Here is an 18,286-nt window from a genome sequence, read left to right as displayed (position 1 = left end):
TTCAAGTCACATTCTCGAGATAACTTAAAGTTTAATAAACAAACGGTGACATCTCAGCTCAGACAATGTATTAAAGGTGTGAGGTTAGAGTTTGTCTCTTCCAACCTTGAGTCAGACTGGTTCTGTTTCTAAAGTAGAAATTTATAAAGTGTCACACAGACTGACTGCCTACAGATTGTGTGCTTTTTGAATAAAATAGAATGTATCTGCAAATACAAATTGACTTATATATGTGTGTGTGCATGAGGGGGAGAGGGAGTGTGCGAGTGTAAAAAAGTATAGGCACGTGAGGGGGTGTGTGCATGAGTGTGTGTGTATGTGTTTGCTTCTGTGAGAGCAGATGTATGAAAGAGGGTCTGCACTCATTTGAAAGATGTTCTGGGATTTCATAGCATCCCTACAGTGTGGAAACAGGCTATTCGGCCCAACAAGTCCACACCCACCCTCTAAAGAGTAACCCACCCAGACCCACTCCTCCTACCCTATAACTCTACATTTACCTCTGAGTATTGCAGCCAACCTACACATCCCTGAACACTTTGGCAATTTAACACGGCTGATTCACCTAACCTGCTCATCTTTGGACTGTGGGAGGAAACCGGAGCACCCGGAGGAAACCCGCATATTTCATATGTGTGGAATTTACATATTAATGAATGGAAACCAACCCATTCTCAAAGATGAAAGACTTAACAGCAATCTCAGTTTGTTCAATGTATCATTTCAGTTGTATGACACTTTGGTCTTTTACTATAAATTCTGTGTCCCATGATCCTGCCCTACTAGCTACGTGATGAAGGAGTGGCACTCTGAAAGCCTGTACTTCCAAATAAAACTGTTGGACTATAAACTGGTGTTGTGTTGTGTGATTTTATTCTTTGACTCGAGAGACTAGGTTTAGTGCCCAATTACACAACATTGTTTGTTTATGAGGTTGGCAAACATTTTGAGCAAACTCGTACCAAAGGCCACCAATTGGCTTGAAAGCAGTCCCAAATAATTACCCTCCGCCACAACTTTTCCAACATTAGACAACTTTTAGTCAGAATAGTTTGAGCATTTTCCACGTGGCACTTGTGTGCCTTGGGTACAGAATAAAGCTTCCTCAACTATTTTAAATAGGAAGTGAAGTTCCCTCTACACGGTCTTGATCAAACAATCCCAGGGCAGGGACAGCATGGGGATAGATATGGAGTAAAGCGTTCTCTACTGAAAGTAAACCTAGTAAATCTCTTTCTACATTGTTCCCACCAAACACTCCCAGGATCGGGACAGTACAGGGTTAGATTTGGACAGAAGCTGCCTCTACACTGTCTGTGTCAAACCAATTGGTGGTACAGCATCTGTGTGTTGGCCGGTGACCTTTCTCCGTAATGATGTTGACACATTGTCAATTGGTGCCAGGTTAAAGGCCACTATTATATGCGATTCAGAAATAAGAGGTCTTGTGACACAGTGTTTTTCTCGGTCTGATGCTGTCGGTTTGTGACCCACCGGAGGACTTGCTGGCTTTGGAAGGGGCATCCTTAAAATGGTAAAACAGGTTAAATATCAGCCTGTAAAAATTCCCAATGTGCCTGTTGACCGCAGGAGAAGCTCCAGGTCAGCTATTCTTCAGCCACTCAATGGCCAGCCACTGCGGTAATTTGCCTCTGAGTGGGAACCAATCCACTGGAAGGCCCTGTGAGGATGGGAGAAAGGAGGACCACTTGAAATTGGACTGAGAGCAGCCAAACACACACTCCCCGTTTTAATGATTTGGGGAAGCTTACACCACTTCAGGGTGGCAGGAGTTTCTAAGTTATGTTGGAGAAATGTCCGGGGCTCGGCTCAGTATGTCACCTGCTGCTTCCCCCTTCCCTTTGCAAAACACTCATGGTACAGAGTGAGCCTCAAATTTACTCTGAAGCCACAGGGATTTGAGATTGCATAATGAAATGAGGTGCGGCTGGAACACGCCAGGGGTGTGGTGCTGTTTGAAAACTGGCCACATTAAGAAACAACAGAATTTCAAAACTCCCTCAAGGTCAGCTATTCAGTAGTCCTTCAGTCAGGTAGAATCAGTTATTTTTCTGCAGGGACCCAGGCACGAGTGTTTAGCTGACTTGTGATAACCTTCCTTGCTGCAGTTATTGCTATAAACCAAACCTACCTCACTGACTGGGAGAGATCTAGAGACCTCCCATTTTCAGTAAGGGAGAGTTTCCATCACAGTGATTGTGAGGGTTGTCAATTCTCTATTGTTTTCATATCCCTGAAGAATTGGCTGACTGACAGTACTGACAACATGTGAGCAGAATACCTACATTCTGCCCACAACAATGAACCCTGAGCTTCCAGTTATCCGCCATTTCCACACACCACCCTGTTCCCAGTCTCTGTCTCGGGCTTGCTGCTTCCTCCAGTGAAGCTCAGCGCAAACTGGAAGGACAGCAGCTCATTTTCCCACTTGGGAACCCTGCAGCCTTCAGGACTTGACGTCAAGTTCAATAATTTTGGAGCCTGAACAGCTTCCTCGATGTCCTTTCCCCACACCCCAGGCCGTGCCATGAAACGGGCTGCTTTAATAGCTTTTCTCCCTCCCTGGCAGATGATCAATCGTGCCTTTATCTGCCTAATTCTCTTTTTTGTGTCTGGGCTCCATCTCCACCAATCCATTTGATTTCCCCCCCCCCCCCCCCCACCCCCCTCCAAAGCACCCGACCTTATCTTCAGCATAAATCCCATCTCTCCCAGCTACAAACAGTTCTGAAGAGGAGTCATTGCACTAATATATTAACTGTGTTTCTCTCTCCGCAGATGCTGCCTGACCTGCCAGGTTTTTCCGGTCATTTCTGCTTTCGTTTCAGATTTCCAGTGTCTGCAGTTCTTTGTTTGATTGACCTAGTAGTAGTTTATCTGATCAGTTACTTCATTGTCGGTGTGAGCTGGCCATGTGTAACGTGGTTGGGCCCTTCAGCAGTGACCACCCCAAAGGCATTTCCAGCAATTTGGAGGATCCTGCGTTTGAAAGGGGCAATCATAAGATGCAAATCTTTCTGATTTCTTTTTAGGTGCAGTGTCAACATCAAGTGTAGAATAACTCAGATTAATTATTGATTCTGCTCCAGTATAGTTTTCTTTTAATCCTTTCACAGTGGGTATTGCTGCTGAGGACGGCATGTGTTGCCTATCCCAAGTTGTCCTTGAACTGAGTGGGTTCACGAGGCCATTTCTGAGGGTAGTTCAGACTCAACCACATTGCTGGAAGTCTGGAGTCACATAATGTTGGCAGATTTAACTCCCTAAAGGCTTTCAGTGAACTAGATGGGCCTTTGTTTAATGACCGTATTACAGCATCTGCTGCAGCAGGATTTGAACCCATGCCCCCGGACATGAGCACGGAGTTCCCTATTACTTATCCAGCGACATTACCCCTCCTCTATTCCTCTAATAGAAAAGTGCCTCAAAGCGCATCTCCATTCTTGTTCCATTCAATGTGGTGAATGAAGTCTGCATTTCTACCTGAGCTGTTCCTGTGTGCAATAGGAGGCCACTTCCTGCAGGAGCTTTGAATCCGCAGAGGGGAGGGATGTGATCTTTTAGGGCAGTGTTTTCCTTTGAATGGGGCCAGTTCTCCATGGTACAGGTAGGGCATATTAACATTCCAAAATGTGAATATCTTTTAAGCATATGGCATGTTGTTGCAAAAACATTTGCAGTTGCCATTTTGTTTAGAAGGGTCTGCTAACAGAAATGAATTTGTTTTTGGTCTCCTTACTTGAGAAAGGACAGACTGGCACAGAGGAGGTTCACTGGGTTGACGAGGGGGGGATCTTATAGAACCATGTAAAATTATGAAGGGAATAAATGAGCTAGAAGTAGCGAGGTGGTTTCCACTGATGGGTGAAACTGGAACTAGAGGGCATAGCCTCAAAATAAGGGGGAACAGGTTTAGGATTGAGTTGAGGAGGAAGTTCTTCACCCAAAGGGTTGTGAATCTGTGGAATTCCCTTCCCAGTGAAGTAATTGACGCTGCCTCGTTGAATGTTTTTAACGCAAAGAGAGATAGACTTTTGAACAGTAAAGGAATTCAGTGTTATGGTGACTGGAGCAGATAAGTGGAGTTGTGTCCACAAAAAGATCAGCCATGACCTTATTGAATGACAGAGCAGCTCAAAGGGCCAGACTGCCTACTCCTGCTCATAGTCCTTATGTTCTTGTTGTTTAATGGTTGGAGTTAGTTGATGGAAGATTAATGGCTGGAGCCCTACATCAGAGTTGAAAAGGGTGGCACTGAAAAAGCACAGCAGATCAGGCAACATCCAAGGAACAGGAGAGTCAACGTTTCAGGCATAAGTTCTTCATCAGGAATATGGAGGGGGAAGGGGGTGGGGCTAGGGGGAAAGGTAGCTGGGAAGGTGTTAGGTAGATGCAGGTGGGGGGTGTCGGTGATAGGTCAGAGTGGAGGGTGGAGTGGATAGGTGGGAAGGAAGAGGGACAGGTAGGACAGTTTAAGTGGGTGGTGCCGAGTTGGAGGGTTGGATTGAGGATGAGGTGGGGGAGGGAAGATTTGGAATCTGGTGAAAATCGATGTTGATGCCTTGTGGATGTAGGGTCCCAAGGCAGAAGACAAGGCTTTCTTCCTCCAGTTGATGGGCGGCTTGGATTTGACAGCGGAAGAGGCCCAGGACTTGCATGTCCATGGGGCAGTGGGAGGGGAAGTTGAAATGGTTGACCACAAGGCATTGGGGTTGTTTGGTGCATGTCCCAGAGATGTTCCCTGACTCGCTCCGTGAGTTGGCGTCTTGTTTCTGCAGTCCTCACTTTCTCTTGGAGCCCAAGAGGAGAAGATTGTCAGTTCAAGCGCCAGTTTGGGTTTCGGTGTGACTGTAGATGAGTCAGTATGGCACAGGAGGCCATTCTACACCATGAAGAAAATTCCATATGTCTGTGGAGCAATCTGGTCAAACCCATGCCCTGCCTATGCATCATAGGGTTATTTTGATGCAATGTTAACACAATCTATCATTCAAGGGAATGTGAACACTCACATGGTCCTGCTTGTAGGGGAACAGAAAGTTGTACTAATGCACTGACCAACATTTCTACCTCAGCCCAGGAACACATCAACTGAACATTCACCTTGTCATTTATGGAATTGTGCTGTGTACACTAACATCAATAATTACAAGTCATAAATTCTACACAGAGCACTTGAATGGTTTCTGAGTGATAAGACACTGTATAAGTGCAGACCCTCCCTTTGTGGAAGCCAAGTAAATATTCCAAAACAGTAAGTGTTTCTCTCAGTCAGCTCGTCCTAGGTTTGTTTTGGATCCCTATCTGTTTGTGGTTGGAAGCCTTTGAGCACACCTGAATGATAAGGATGGGGGACAATACCTCCTCCATGATCATCCACAGCATCAGTGCCCCGCAAAGCTGTGTGCACAGCCCCTTACTGTACTCTTAATACACTCACAACTGTGTGGCCAAATTCAGCTCCAACTCCATTTGCAACCCACCGTAGTGGGTTGGATTTTAACCGACAGTGAGACAGAATACAGGAAAGAGTGTCATTGGTGTAAAGTCAACAATCTCGCCCTCGGTGTCAGCAAGACGAAGGAGCTGGTCATTGACTTTGGGAAGCGGAGTGGAAGACATGTTTCTATCAGTATCAATGGTGCTGACGTGGAAATGGTCCAGGGCTTCAAGTTCTTAGGAGTAAATATTGCCAATAATCTGTCCTGGTCCATCCATGTTGACAGTTGTCATGAAAGCTCACCAATGCCTCTTCCTCAGGAGGCGAAGGAGATTTGGCATGTCCACAATGAATCTAACCAATTTTCATCATAGAAAGCATCCTATCTGAATGCATCACAGCGTGGCACGGCAACTGCTCTGTGGGAAGCCGCCAACGTAATCAAAGACCCCTCCCACCCCAGCTATACTCTTTTCTATCCTCTTCCATCAAGGACAAGGTGCTAAAGTTTGAAAACACGTACCGACAGATTCAAGAACAGCTCTTCCCTGCTGTTATCAGACTTATGAACGGATCTCTCATTTATTAGAGTTGGTCTTTCTCTGCACCTTCTCTGTGGCTGCAACACTATATTCCGCATTCTGTTCTATTCCCTGAAGTACTTATGTAAGGTATGATTTGTCTGGATAGCATGCAAAACAATACTTTTCACCATATCTCGGTACATGTGACAATAATAAATCAAATCAAAATGATACGCTATAAAAATAATCAGAGTGGAAGCAATACCAATGTTAGGGGAGCACAGTACCCATGTTGTAAACAGCAAGATCTCACACGCAGCCAACATGATGAAGTTTTAACAATGGGGAAATGGTTTAACTGGTCTGAGCCCTACTCAGGAGAGTCTCCATTTCAACCACACCACAGAGTGAATGTGAACATCCATTACCCCAGTTTCTGTCGGAGTGCCACCTTTTGGATGGGATATTAAACCATTCTCCCCCTCAGGAGGATATGAAATATCCCACAGTGTTAGTTTGATGAAGAACATGGGAAATCCCCTGACCGAGTAGCTTGTCCTTATCAACGTTTATCACGTCGCCAGCATCACTTTTATTGGTCAGAGCATTGAGTTTAGGAGTTGGAAGGTCACGTTGTGGCTGTACAGGATGCTGTTTAGGCCACTTTTGGAATATTGCTTGCAAATCTCGTCACCTTCCTATTGGAAGGATGTTGTGAATCTTGGAAGGGTTCAGAAACGATTTACAAGGATGTTGCCAGGGTTGGAGGATTTGAGCTACAGGGAGAGGTTGAATAGGCTGGGGCAGTTTTCCCTGGAGTGTGGGAGGCTGAGGGGTGACCTTATAGAGGTTTATAAAATCATGAGGAGCATGGATAGGGTAAATAGAGAAAGTCTTTTCCCTGGGGTTGTGGGGGGGAGTCCAGAACTAGAGGGCATTGGTTTAGGGTGAGAGGGGAAAGATATAAAAGAGACCTAAGGGGCAACTTTTTCACACAGAGGGTGGTACATGTATGGAATGAGCTGCCAGAGGAAGTGGTGGAGGCTGGTACAATTGCAACATTTAAAAGGCATCTGGATGGATATATGAATAGGAAGGGTTTAGAGGGAAATGGGCCAAATCCTGGCAAATGGGACTAGATTAGGTTAAGATATCTGGTTGGCATGGATGAGGTGGACCGAAGGGTCTGTTTCCATGATGTACACCTGTATGACTGTATGACTAAGGCAGAAGGAGTATGTCATTTATGTGCTGTTTATAAAAGACACAATGTAAATTCCAGCCTTTGTCCTCTAAATGCACTCCGATCTGCTTTATCTCGCAATCTGTCTGAGATTAATCAAACCTGTTTGGGGAATCTTAAATGTAAGTTACACTGCAAGACAACCCTGAGTTTTCAATGCAAGTTCAGGAAACTAATAATTCAAAGGAAATCGGGTCTCAAGTTGCATCATTCTCCTTGTGATGTTTTAAAATGTAAATGACCCAGTCGACAGGGGGTGAGCTTGACACCCAGTGAGAGGCACAGATCACTTCCAGGGTGGGGGAACTGCCTATCTGGTTTCAATGGCAATGCAGATGGCAGCCATTTTGGGACTTCCTTCTACCTTCCTGAAGAGTGCAGGCAGCTCACCAGAGTGCCAACCATGTCAATGGGAAAAAGCAACATGCAAGCCTCATCAGTGGCAGACAATGCCCATCTGCAACAAGAGAGAATGTGACACTTGACCCTTGTTGTTCAATGGCATTACCATCACAGAACCCACCAACATTAACACACTGGGGGTCACCATTCACCAGAAACTGAACTGGATTCAACACAAAAATACTATGACAACAAGAGCAGGTCAAATACTAGGAATACTGCAGTGAGTAATTCAACCCCTGACTCCCTAAAACCTGTCCATTACCTAAAGGCACAGGTCAGGGGTGTGATGGAATACTCCCATTTGCTCAGATGGGTGAGCCCAAAAACACTCAAGAAATTTGACCCCTTCCAGAACAAAACAACCCACCTGTTTTGGCATCACAGTATCGCCTTAAACACTGACTGCATCCACCATCAATGCTCAGACACAGCAGTGTGTACCATTTACAAAATGCAGTGCAGAAACTCACCCAAGTTCCTTAGTACCTCCAAACCCACAACGACTTCCATCTAGGTGGACAAGGACAGCAGATACATGGGAACACCACCACCTGTAAGTTCCCCTCCAAGCCGCTCACCATCTTGTCCTGGAGATACGTTACTATTCCTTCAACGTCACTGGAATCCCCTCCCTCAGGGGATTGTGGGTCAATCCACAGCACGTGGACTGCAATGGTTCAAGAAGGCAGCTGACCGCAGCAAGGATGGGCACTAAATGCCTCCCCACCTCTACCCACATTCCATAAAGACTGTTCCCTCCGCGACTACCTCGTCAGGTCCACGCCCCCTAACAACCCACCCTCCCCTCCCAGCACCCTCCCCTGCCACCGCAAGAATTGCAAAACCTGTGCCCACACCTCCTCCCTCACCTCCATTCAAGGCCCCAAAGGAGCCTTCCACATCCATCAACGTTTCACCTGCACTTCCACACATGTCATTTACTGTATCCGTTGCTCCCGATGCGGTCTCCTCTACATTGGGGAGACAGGACGCCTACTCGCAGAGCGCTTCAGAGAACACCTCAGGGACACCCGCACCGACCAACCCCACTACCCCGTGGCCGAACACTTCAACACCTCCTCCTTCTCTGCCGAGGACATGCAGGTCCTGGGCCTCCTCCATCGCACTCCCTTATCACTGACGCCTGGAGGAAGAACTCCTCATCTTCCATCTCAGGACCCTCCAATTCCTTGGCGTCAATGTGGATTTCACCAGTCTCCTCATTTCCCCTCCCCTACCTTACCCCAGTTCTAACCTTCAAGCTCAGCACCGCCCTCATGACCTGTCCCACCTGTAAATCTACCTTCCCACCTATCCACTCCACCCTCCTCTCCAACCTATCACCTTTACCCCCACCTCAGTCCACCTATCGCACTCCTAGCTACCTTGCCCCAACCCCACTCACCCTCCCATTTATCTCTCCACCCCCAAGGCTCCCAGCCTCATTTCTGATGAAGGGCTTTTGTCTGAAATATTGATGTTCCTGCTCCTCGGATGCTGCCTGACCTGCCGTGCTTTTCCAGCACCACACTCTTGACCCTAATCTCCAGCATCTGCAGCCCTCACTTTCGACTAAATGCTGGCCCAGTTAGCAATGCCCACACACCATAAGTGAACAAATAATAGATTAGGAACGAGAATTGGATCTGTCACAAGGTGGTCGAGGAAAGGTCAGCTTTAAAGAAATGGGAAAAGTTTCTGTTTTGATCTGGTCAGCTGTGCACCAACAGGCACCGAACTGTTTGGGTTCACCGAATTAGCAATTCAAAATTACAGCCGCAAATACACAGACTCCTTAACTAGCTCATTAAGCAGCTTAAGGGGCCTAAAATTGACCTGTGCCCTCCTCCCCACTGGCCTTTTGAAAATTCAAGAATCCAGTTCAGCCTCCAGGATTATGTTTTATACATCCCACTCAAACGGTGTCCTAACCCTACTGCCCTTTGGAAAGCTGGGTCAATGAATTTGGCAGGTTTCTGTCTCAGACTGAGCGTACCGTTTCTTTTTCAGACAGCCAGACACTAGCAGATTTCCTTTCAAAGATAGAAAATATCAACTTGACTCGAGATGATTAGCCTACATCAATGAAAATTGTAAATCATTTAATTAAGTCATTTACAATCAGGTTACACGTAGGTGGAGAACTGAGCCCCCTTGTTAAAAACGTTCATGTTTTGTAGAGAACCAATTTTCTGTTGTGGCGATAAAACAGCTCTTACTTATCACTCTTAAACAGATGAATACTTTTAATACAAAGGAAAAGTTAACAATTACATCCAGTTCCACTGACACATTGAACCAGGGGAAAACTTTACATCTCTGGTAGTGGAGATGAGTTTGGACTGAATTCTGAAGTATAATTTTATGTTGAAAGTTTATATTTATACAATGCATACAGCATAGTCACATTCCAACAAACCGCACAGGACCTTAACCGTACTAAATTTGACACTGAGCCACTTCAGAAGGTGTATTTGACGTCTTGGAGATATCGAAGAGATGGTGCATTCCAGCTACATTTTTTGAAGTCTGATTCAATGCTTTAAAATGACTGCTCTTTCATGCTTTAGCTGCTTGTTTCTGTTCAGTTCCTTTTTACCACACTCAGGCTCAACTAATCACATACAGTGCAGAGAAGAATCAGTAGACAAAGGCAATCAAACACCAAACGATTGAACAATACATTAGGAAAGATACAAAAGGGCGCATGAACAAAAGTTTGTAAAAGATGTAGGTGTTAAGGAACATCTTAAAGGCAAGAGGGAATGAGGAAGACAGGCTTAGAGTCATAGAGATGTACAGCATGGAAGCAGACCCTTCGGTCCAACCTGTCCATGCCGACCAGATATCCCCACCCAATCTAGTCCTACCTGCCAGCACCCAACCCATATCCCTCTGATCCCTTCCTATTCATATACCCATCCAGATGCCTGTTAAATGCTGCAATTGTACCAGCCTCCACCACTTTCTCTGGCAACCCATTCCATACATGTGCCACTATCTGTTGCCCTTTCGGTTTCTTTTATATCTTTCCCCTCTCACCCTAAACCTATGCCCTCTAGTTCTGGACTCCCTGACCCCAGGGAAAAGACTTTGCCTATTTATCCTATCCAAGCCCCTCATAATTTTGTAAACCTCTATAAGGTCATCCCCTCAGCCTCTGACGCTCCAGGGAAAACAGCCCCAGTCTGTTCAGCCTCTCCCTATAGCTCAAATCTTCCAACCCAGGCAACATCCTTGTAAATCTTTTCTGAACCCTTTCAAATTTCACAACATCTTTCCAATAGGAAAGAGACCAGAATTGCACGCAATATTCCAACAGTGGCCTAACCAATGTCCTGTACAGCCACAACATGACTCCCAACTCCTGCACTCAGTAGTCTGACCAATAAAGGAAAGCATAACAAATGCCTTCTTCACTATCCTATCTACCTGCGACTCCACTTTCAAGGAGCTATGAACCTGCACTCCAAGATCTCTTTGTTCAGCAACACTCCCTAGGACCTTACCCTGAAGTGTATAAGTCCTGCTAAGATTCACTTTCCCAAAATGCAGCACCTCACATTTACCTGAATTAAGCTCCATCTGCCACTTCTTAGCCCATTGGCCCATCTGGTCAAGATCCTGGTGTAATGTGAGGTAACCCTCTTCGCTGTCCACTACACCTCCAATTTTGGTGTCATCTGCAAACTTACTAACTGTACCTCTTATGCTCGCATCCAAATCATTTATGTAAATTTAAAAAATGTAGAGGGCCCAGCACCCGATCCTAGTGGCACTCCACTGGTCACAGGCCTCCAGTCTGAAAAACAATCCTCCACCACCACCCTCTGTCTTCTACCTTTGAGGCAGTTCTGTATCCAAATGCCTAGTTCTCCCTGTATTCCATGAGATCTAACCTTGTTAATCAGTCTCCCATGGGGAACTTTGTTGAAGGCCTTACTGAAGTCCATATAGATCATATGTACCGCTCTGCCCTCATCAATCCTCTTTGTTACTTTGTTACTCAATCAAGTTAGTTAGACAAGAAGAGAATTACAGAGTTTGCAGCTGATCACAGTCACCAAATGTGAAATTATTCTTTTTAGTCTGTCATGCGATGTTGGTGTTGCTGGCTGGGCAAGTATTTATCGCCCGTCTCTAGTTGCCCTTGAGAAGGTGGTAGTGAGCTGTCTTCTTGAACTGCTGCTGCCCTTATGCTGTGGATTGACCCACAATGCCCTTAGGGAGGGAATTCCAGGATTCTAATCCAGCATCACTGGAAAAATGGCGACACATTTCCAAATAATGATGGTGGGTTGCTCAGAGGGGAGCTCGCAGGGAATGGTGTTCCCGTGTATCTGACACCCTTGGCCTTCTAGATGAAAGCAGTTGTGGGCTTGGAAGGTGCTGTCTCAGCATCTTCGGTGAGTTATTCCAGGAGATGGTCCAAACTGCTACTACTGAGCATCGGTGGTGGAGGGCACGAGTGTTTGTGAATATAATGCCAATCAAATGGGCTGCTTTGTCCAGGATGACGTCAAGCACCTTGAGAGTTGTTGAAGCTGCGCCCACCCAGGCAAGTGGGGAGTATTCCATCACACTCTTGACTTGTGCCTTGTAGTTGGTGGACAGGCTTTGTGGAGTTAGAAGTTGAGTTACTGACTGCAATATTCCTAGCATCTGACTTGCTGTTGTAGCTATTGTATTTATACAACAAGTCAAGTTGAGTTTCTGGTCAATGGTAAACCCCAGAGTGTTGATTCAGTGATGGTAACACCATTGAACATCAAGGGATAATGATTAGACAGTCTCTTATTGGAGATGATCATTGCCAGGCATTTATATGGCGCACATTTTACATGCCACTTGTCAGCCCAAAACTTGAGAATGCTCGGAAGCCGAGCTCTGAGACTGGAGTCGGCTTCAGAGATAGAGAGACAAGGTCATAAAGGGATTGGAAAACAAGGATAACACTTTTAACTTCAATATTTGTCTAGCTATCACCATTGTTAACAGCTAACCTGAGAATGCAACTTTAAAAAAGGTTTTGTGATTTACACATGAAAGAAGTGAAACTATCACTGTATTCTAACAGATGAAAGGCTTAACAGACAATCAATTTTTCAATGTATAATTTCAGTTACATCACACTGTAAATTTTTCCTATAAATTCTGTGTTACGATTGAGCCCTCCACTATCACCTGATGAAGGAGCAGCGCTCTGAAAGCTAGTGTGCTTCCAAATAAACCTGTTGGTCTATAACCTGGTGTTGTGTGATTTTTAACTTTGTACACCCCAGTCCAACACCAGCATCTCCGAATCTTGACTTTTAACTTCAAGGGTATTACTTAAAATGAGTCACTGTAGGCCAACGAGCGCAGGGCTTGTTGGTTGAGCAGGATTTGGTGAGCATTTTCCAGTGCAGGTTTACATAGAACGTAAAACATAGAAAATTACAGAATGGAACAGACCCTTTGGCCCATGATGTTGTGCCGAGGATTAATCCTAATGTAAAATAATTGATCTTAACCTATGCGTCCCTCAATTCACTGCTGTCCATCTGCATGTCCATCAGTCGCTTAAATGTCCCCAATAACTCGGCTTCCACCACCACCGCTGGCAACGCATTCCATGCATTCACAACTCTCTGCGTAAAGGACCTACCTCTGACATCTCCTTTATACCTTTCCTCTAATATCTTCAAACTATGACCCCTTGTGCCAGTCAATCCTGCCCTGGGGAAACGTCTCTGGCTATTGACTCTATCTATTCCTCTCATTATTTTATACACCTCGATCAAGTCTTCTCTCTCCCTCCTTCTCTCCAGAGAGAAAACTCCGAGCTTTTTCAACCTTTCTTCATAAGGCAAACCCTCCAGTCCAGGCAGCATCCTGGTAAACCTTCTTTGCACCCTCTCCAAAGCCTCTGTATCTTTCCTTTATTTGTGCCTGGTTTTCCAATTTCAGCCAGAAGGTAAATTTCATCCCTTAGCGCTGAGCCAAGAAACGTTCAGGAAATGAAGGTACAAACTGGCATTTGTCAAGGCCATCCTCTCTCGGGTTTGTTGGCCACATGGTCCATTAGCTGGTGATCCTACACTGTTTCCATAATAATATCAGGCAGCATTCAATTAAATCTTAAAACGTTTCATATATTATTTTTGATTGTCCCAAAAAAAAGGCAGAAAATTTGATACTCGCTTGAACCCACACCCCTTGCAGAGTAATGCAGGCTCAAAACAAGCTTCACGCTGTTTGCTAATTACAGTGATGGCTGCGTGTATCTCCATGGCTGGAAGCTGCAGCAGAAATGTGGTCAGCCTGGAGGCTGTGGAGTCTTGAGCTGTAAGGGCCAGGGAATGTTTGATATCAAATTTACAGTGTAAAGATAAACTCAAATTATTCGTGCAGTCTGACACTTCAACATGCCACGTGGAGTTTTGCAAGAAATTGGACTGTATTGTACTTTGTGGAATATTATATTTGAACTGTTACCTAATTTGCTTTTGTGTGTTATATGAAAAAAAAATGTAAAGCTATCCTGAACCATTTAAAGGCAGCCAGTTCACTTAATGGGAGGTACATTTTGGCTGCAGCATTATTGGAGTGTTTCCGACTGACAGAAAGTGAAAAGGCCTCACGATGACACAGAGCAGGCACCCAAATTTTCTTATAAAGCTCTTGAGTTTTGAAGGTGCACAGGAAGATGAATATCCTGAATCCATTGGAGCACTCTGGGCAAACTGGTTGAAGAGCATTGTGGCAGACACCAGTTGCGTCCAAGTCAATACCAAGAGACTCGACTCAACGAGTGGACATTGTGACATAATGGCATCCACGCAAGTGGTCAAGGCCAGTAAGTGTATCTTCAAATGTTATGCCCCACTAACTTCACACTGAGTATTGCTACACGCTGCAAACACCGCCAGTTTTTCAACAATGCCAGCCACGTCACCCAAATATAATCCATCACTGACACACTTCCCCCTGGTCCACTTCTTTTTTAATTCATTTGTGGGACATGGGTACCCCTGGCTGGGCCAGTATTTATTGCCTGTCCCTAGTTGCCCCTTGAGAAGGTGGTGGACAGCTGCCTTCTTGAATCGCTGCCGTCCATGTGCTGAGGGTAGACCCACAATGCTGTTAAGGAGGAGTTTGGACTCAGCGACAGTGAAGGAACAGCGATATATTTCCAAGTCAGGATGGTGAATGGCTTGGAGGGGAACTTGCAGGGGGTGGTGTACCCAAGTACCTGCTGCCCTTGTTCTTCTAGATGGAAGCAGCTGTGGGTTTGGAAGGTGAAGTTTCGGGATCTTTGGTGAATGTCTGCAGTGCATCTTGTAGATAGCACACACTACTACTACTGAGCACCGGTGGTGGAGAGAGTGAATGCTTGGTGATGTGGCACCAATCAGGCGGGTTGATTTGTCCTGGATGGTGTCAAGCTTCTTGAGTGTCGTTGGGGCTGCACTCGTCCAGGCAAGTGGAGAGCATTCCATTACACTCCTGACTCGTGCCTTGTAGATAATAGATAGATTTTGAAGAGTCAGGAGGTGAGTTACTCGCTGCAGTGTTCTGACCCATTCTTGTAACCACTGTGTTTATATGATGAGCCCAGTTCAGTTTCTGGCCAATGGTAACCCCTAGGACATCATTCACAGACATTTCAATGGTGGTAACACCATTGAATGGCAGTAGACGGTGATTAGATTGTCTCTTATTGGTGATAGTCATTGTCTGACATTTGACTGGCCGAAATGTGATTTGCATTTGTCAGCCCAAGCCTGGATAGTGTCCAGATCTTGTTGCAATTGGACATGGACTGCTTGAGTATCTCAGAAGTTGCAAATGGTGCTGAACATTGTGCAATCAGCAGCAAATATCCCCACTTCTGATTTCAAGATGGAGGGGAGATAATTGATGAAGACAATTGGGCCTAGGTCACTACCCTGAGGAACTCCTGCAGAGATGTCCTGGAGCTGAGATGATCGACCTTCACCAACCACGATCATCATCCTATGTGTCAGGAATGACTCCACCCACTGAAGTTTGCCCCCTGATACCCATTGACCCCAGTTTTGCTGAAGCTCCTTGATACCACAGAAATGCTGCCTTCAAAGTCAAGGGCTGTCACTCTCACCTCACCTTTGAAAATCAGTTTTCTTTTCCATGTTTAGATCAAGGCTGTAACGAGGCCAGGAGCTGAGTGGCTCTGGTGGACCACCAAACTGGGCATCACTGAGCAGGTTATTGCTGAGCAGGTGCTGCCTAATAACGCTTGGTGACACCTTCCTTCACTTTAGAGTCATAGAGATGTACAGCACGGAAACAGACCCTTTGGTCCAACTCGTCCAGATATCCCAACCCAATCTAGTCCCATTTGCCAGCATTTGGCCCATATCCCTCTAAACCCTTCCTATTCATCTACCCATCCAAATCCCTTTTAAATGTTGTAATTGTACCAGCCTCCACCCCTAGCAGCTCATTCCATAAACCTACCACCCTCTGGGTGAAAAAGTTGCCCCTCAGATCCCTTTTATATCTTTCCCCTCTCACCTTAAACCTATGCCCTCTAGTTCTGGACTCCCCGACCCCAGGGAAAAGACCTTGTCTATTTATCCTATCCATGCCCCTCATAATTTTGTAAACCTCTATAAGGTCACCCCTCAGCCTCCGACGCTCCAGGGAAAACAGCCCCATCCTATTCAATCTCTCCCTACAGCTCGCATCCTCCAACCCTGGCAACATCCTTGTAAATCTTTTCTGAACCCTTTCAAGTTTCACAACTTCTTTCCGATAGGAAAGAAACCAGAATTGCACACAATATTCCAACAGTGGCCTAACCAATGTCCTGTACAGCCGCAACATGACCTCCTAACTCCTGTACTCAATACTTTGACCAATAAAAGAAAGCATACCAAACGCCTTCTTCACTATCCTATCTACCTATGACTCTACTTTCAAGGAGCTATGAACCTGCATTCCAAGGTCTCTTTGTTCAGCAACACTCCCAAGGACCTTACTATTAAGTGAATAAGTCCTGCTCTGATTTGTTTTTCAAAATGCAGCACCTCACATTTATCTAAATTAAACTCCATCTGCCACTCCTCAGCCCATTGGCCCATCTGATCAAGATCCTGTTGTACTCTGAGGTAGGAGATAGTGAGGACTGCAAATGCTGGAGATCAGAGTCGAGGGTGCGGTGCTGGAAAAGTACTGCAGGTCAGGCAGCATCCGAGGAGCAGAAGAATCAATGTTTTAGGCACAAGCCCCTCATTGGGAATGAGGTAACTCTGAGATAACCTTCTTCGCTGTCCACCACACCTCCAGTTTTGGTGTCATCTGCAAACTTACTGAGTTTCTCCAGCACTTTTGGTTTGTGTCTGTTTCTACTCTATGGGTGGAGTGCTGGGTGCACCTTTTCTCCCCCAGCACCACACCCCCACACTATTGAATAAATCCTGCCCACACCACATCAGCTCGGATGGACAGTCATTGGGACTTGAGATGTTCATTTGCTGTTTCTCCAAGAGTGCTGCCTGAACTGCTGTAATCTGCAACATTTTTTGTTTTCAGCATTACGGGGGCTCTTTGTCTACTTTATGGGTTCAATTGTGAGTGTCTACCCTGTGGGATGCTGTTGTAGATGGCCTGTGGGTGTTGTTTCTGGATGCCCTGTGGGTGCTGTTTTTGGGTGTTGGCTGTGGGTGCCCTGTGGGTGCTGTTTCTGGGTGCCCTGTGGGTGCTGTTTTTGGGTGCCCTGTGGGTGCTGTTTTTGGGTGCCTGGTGGGTGCTGTTTCTGGGTGTTGGCTGTAGGTGCCCTGTGGGTGCTGTTTTTGGGTGCCCTGTGGGTGCTGTTTTTGGGTGCCTGGTGGGTGCTGTTTTTGGGTGTTGGCTGTGGGTGCCCTGTGGGTGCTGTTTCTGGGTGCCCTGTGGGTGCTGTTTTTGGGTGCCCTGTGGGTGCTGTTTTTGGGTGCCTGGTGGGTGCTGTTTCTGGGTGTTGGCTGTGGGTGCCCTGTGGGTGCTGTTTTTGGGTGCCTGGTGGGTGCTGTTTCTGGGTGTTGGCTGTGGGTGTCCTGTGGGTGCTGTTTTTGGGTGCCTGGTGGGTGCTGTTTCTGGGTGTTGGCTGTGGGTGTCCTGTGGGTGCTGTTTTTGGGTGCCCTGTGGGTGCTGTTTTTGGGTGCCTGGTGGGTGCTGTTTTTGGGTGCCCTGTGGGTGCTGTTTCTGGATGCCCCGGGGTGCTGTCTGTTGTGTTTCCAGTTGCTGGGAGGCCCACCTCCCACTTCAGCTCTGGGATCTTCAGGGATCGGGAGGAGGCAGCCACTCTGGGTCTCTGATGCTCCGGGGAAAAGCGGCCGCAGTTGGTGAGGAACTGAGGCAGCGAGATCACATAACAAGAGACAAAATCAGAGGGACAGACATTGAGTGAGTGAGGGAGGGAGGGAGGGTGTGAGGGAGGAAGAGGGGAGAGTGAGAGAGGGAGAGTACTGATGATTGAGTATAGACGGGTGGGTGGTATTGGCTGGGTTGGATTTGTCCTGCTTTTTGTATAGAGCACATACCTGGACAATTTTCTACACTGCTGGGTAGATGCCAGTGTTGTCGCTGCACTGGAACAGCTTGGTTAGGGGAGGGGCAAGTTCTGGAGTACAAATCTTCAGTACTATTGCC

Source organism: Chiloscyllium punctatum, chromosome 26 (assembly GCF_047496795.1).
Source record: "Chiloscyllium punctatum isolate Juve2018m chromosome 26, sChiPun1.3, whole genome shotgun sequence".
NCBI classification, from domain to species: domain Eukaryota; kingdom Metazoa; phylum Chordata; class Chondrichthyes; order Orectolobiformes; family Hemiscylliidae; genus Chiloscyllium; species Chiloscyllium punctatum.
Note: the sequence above shows the minus strand (reverse complement) of the source record.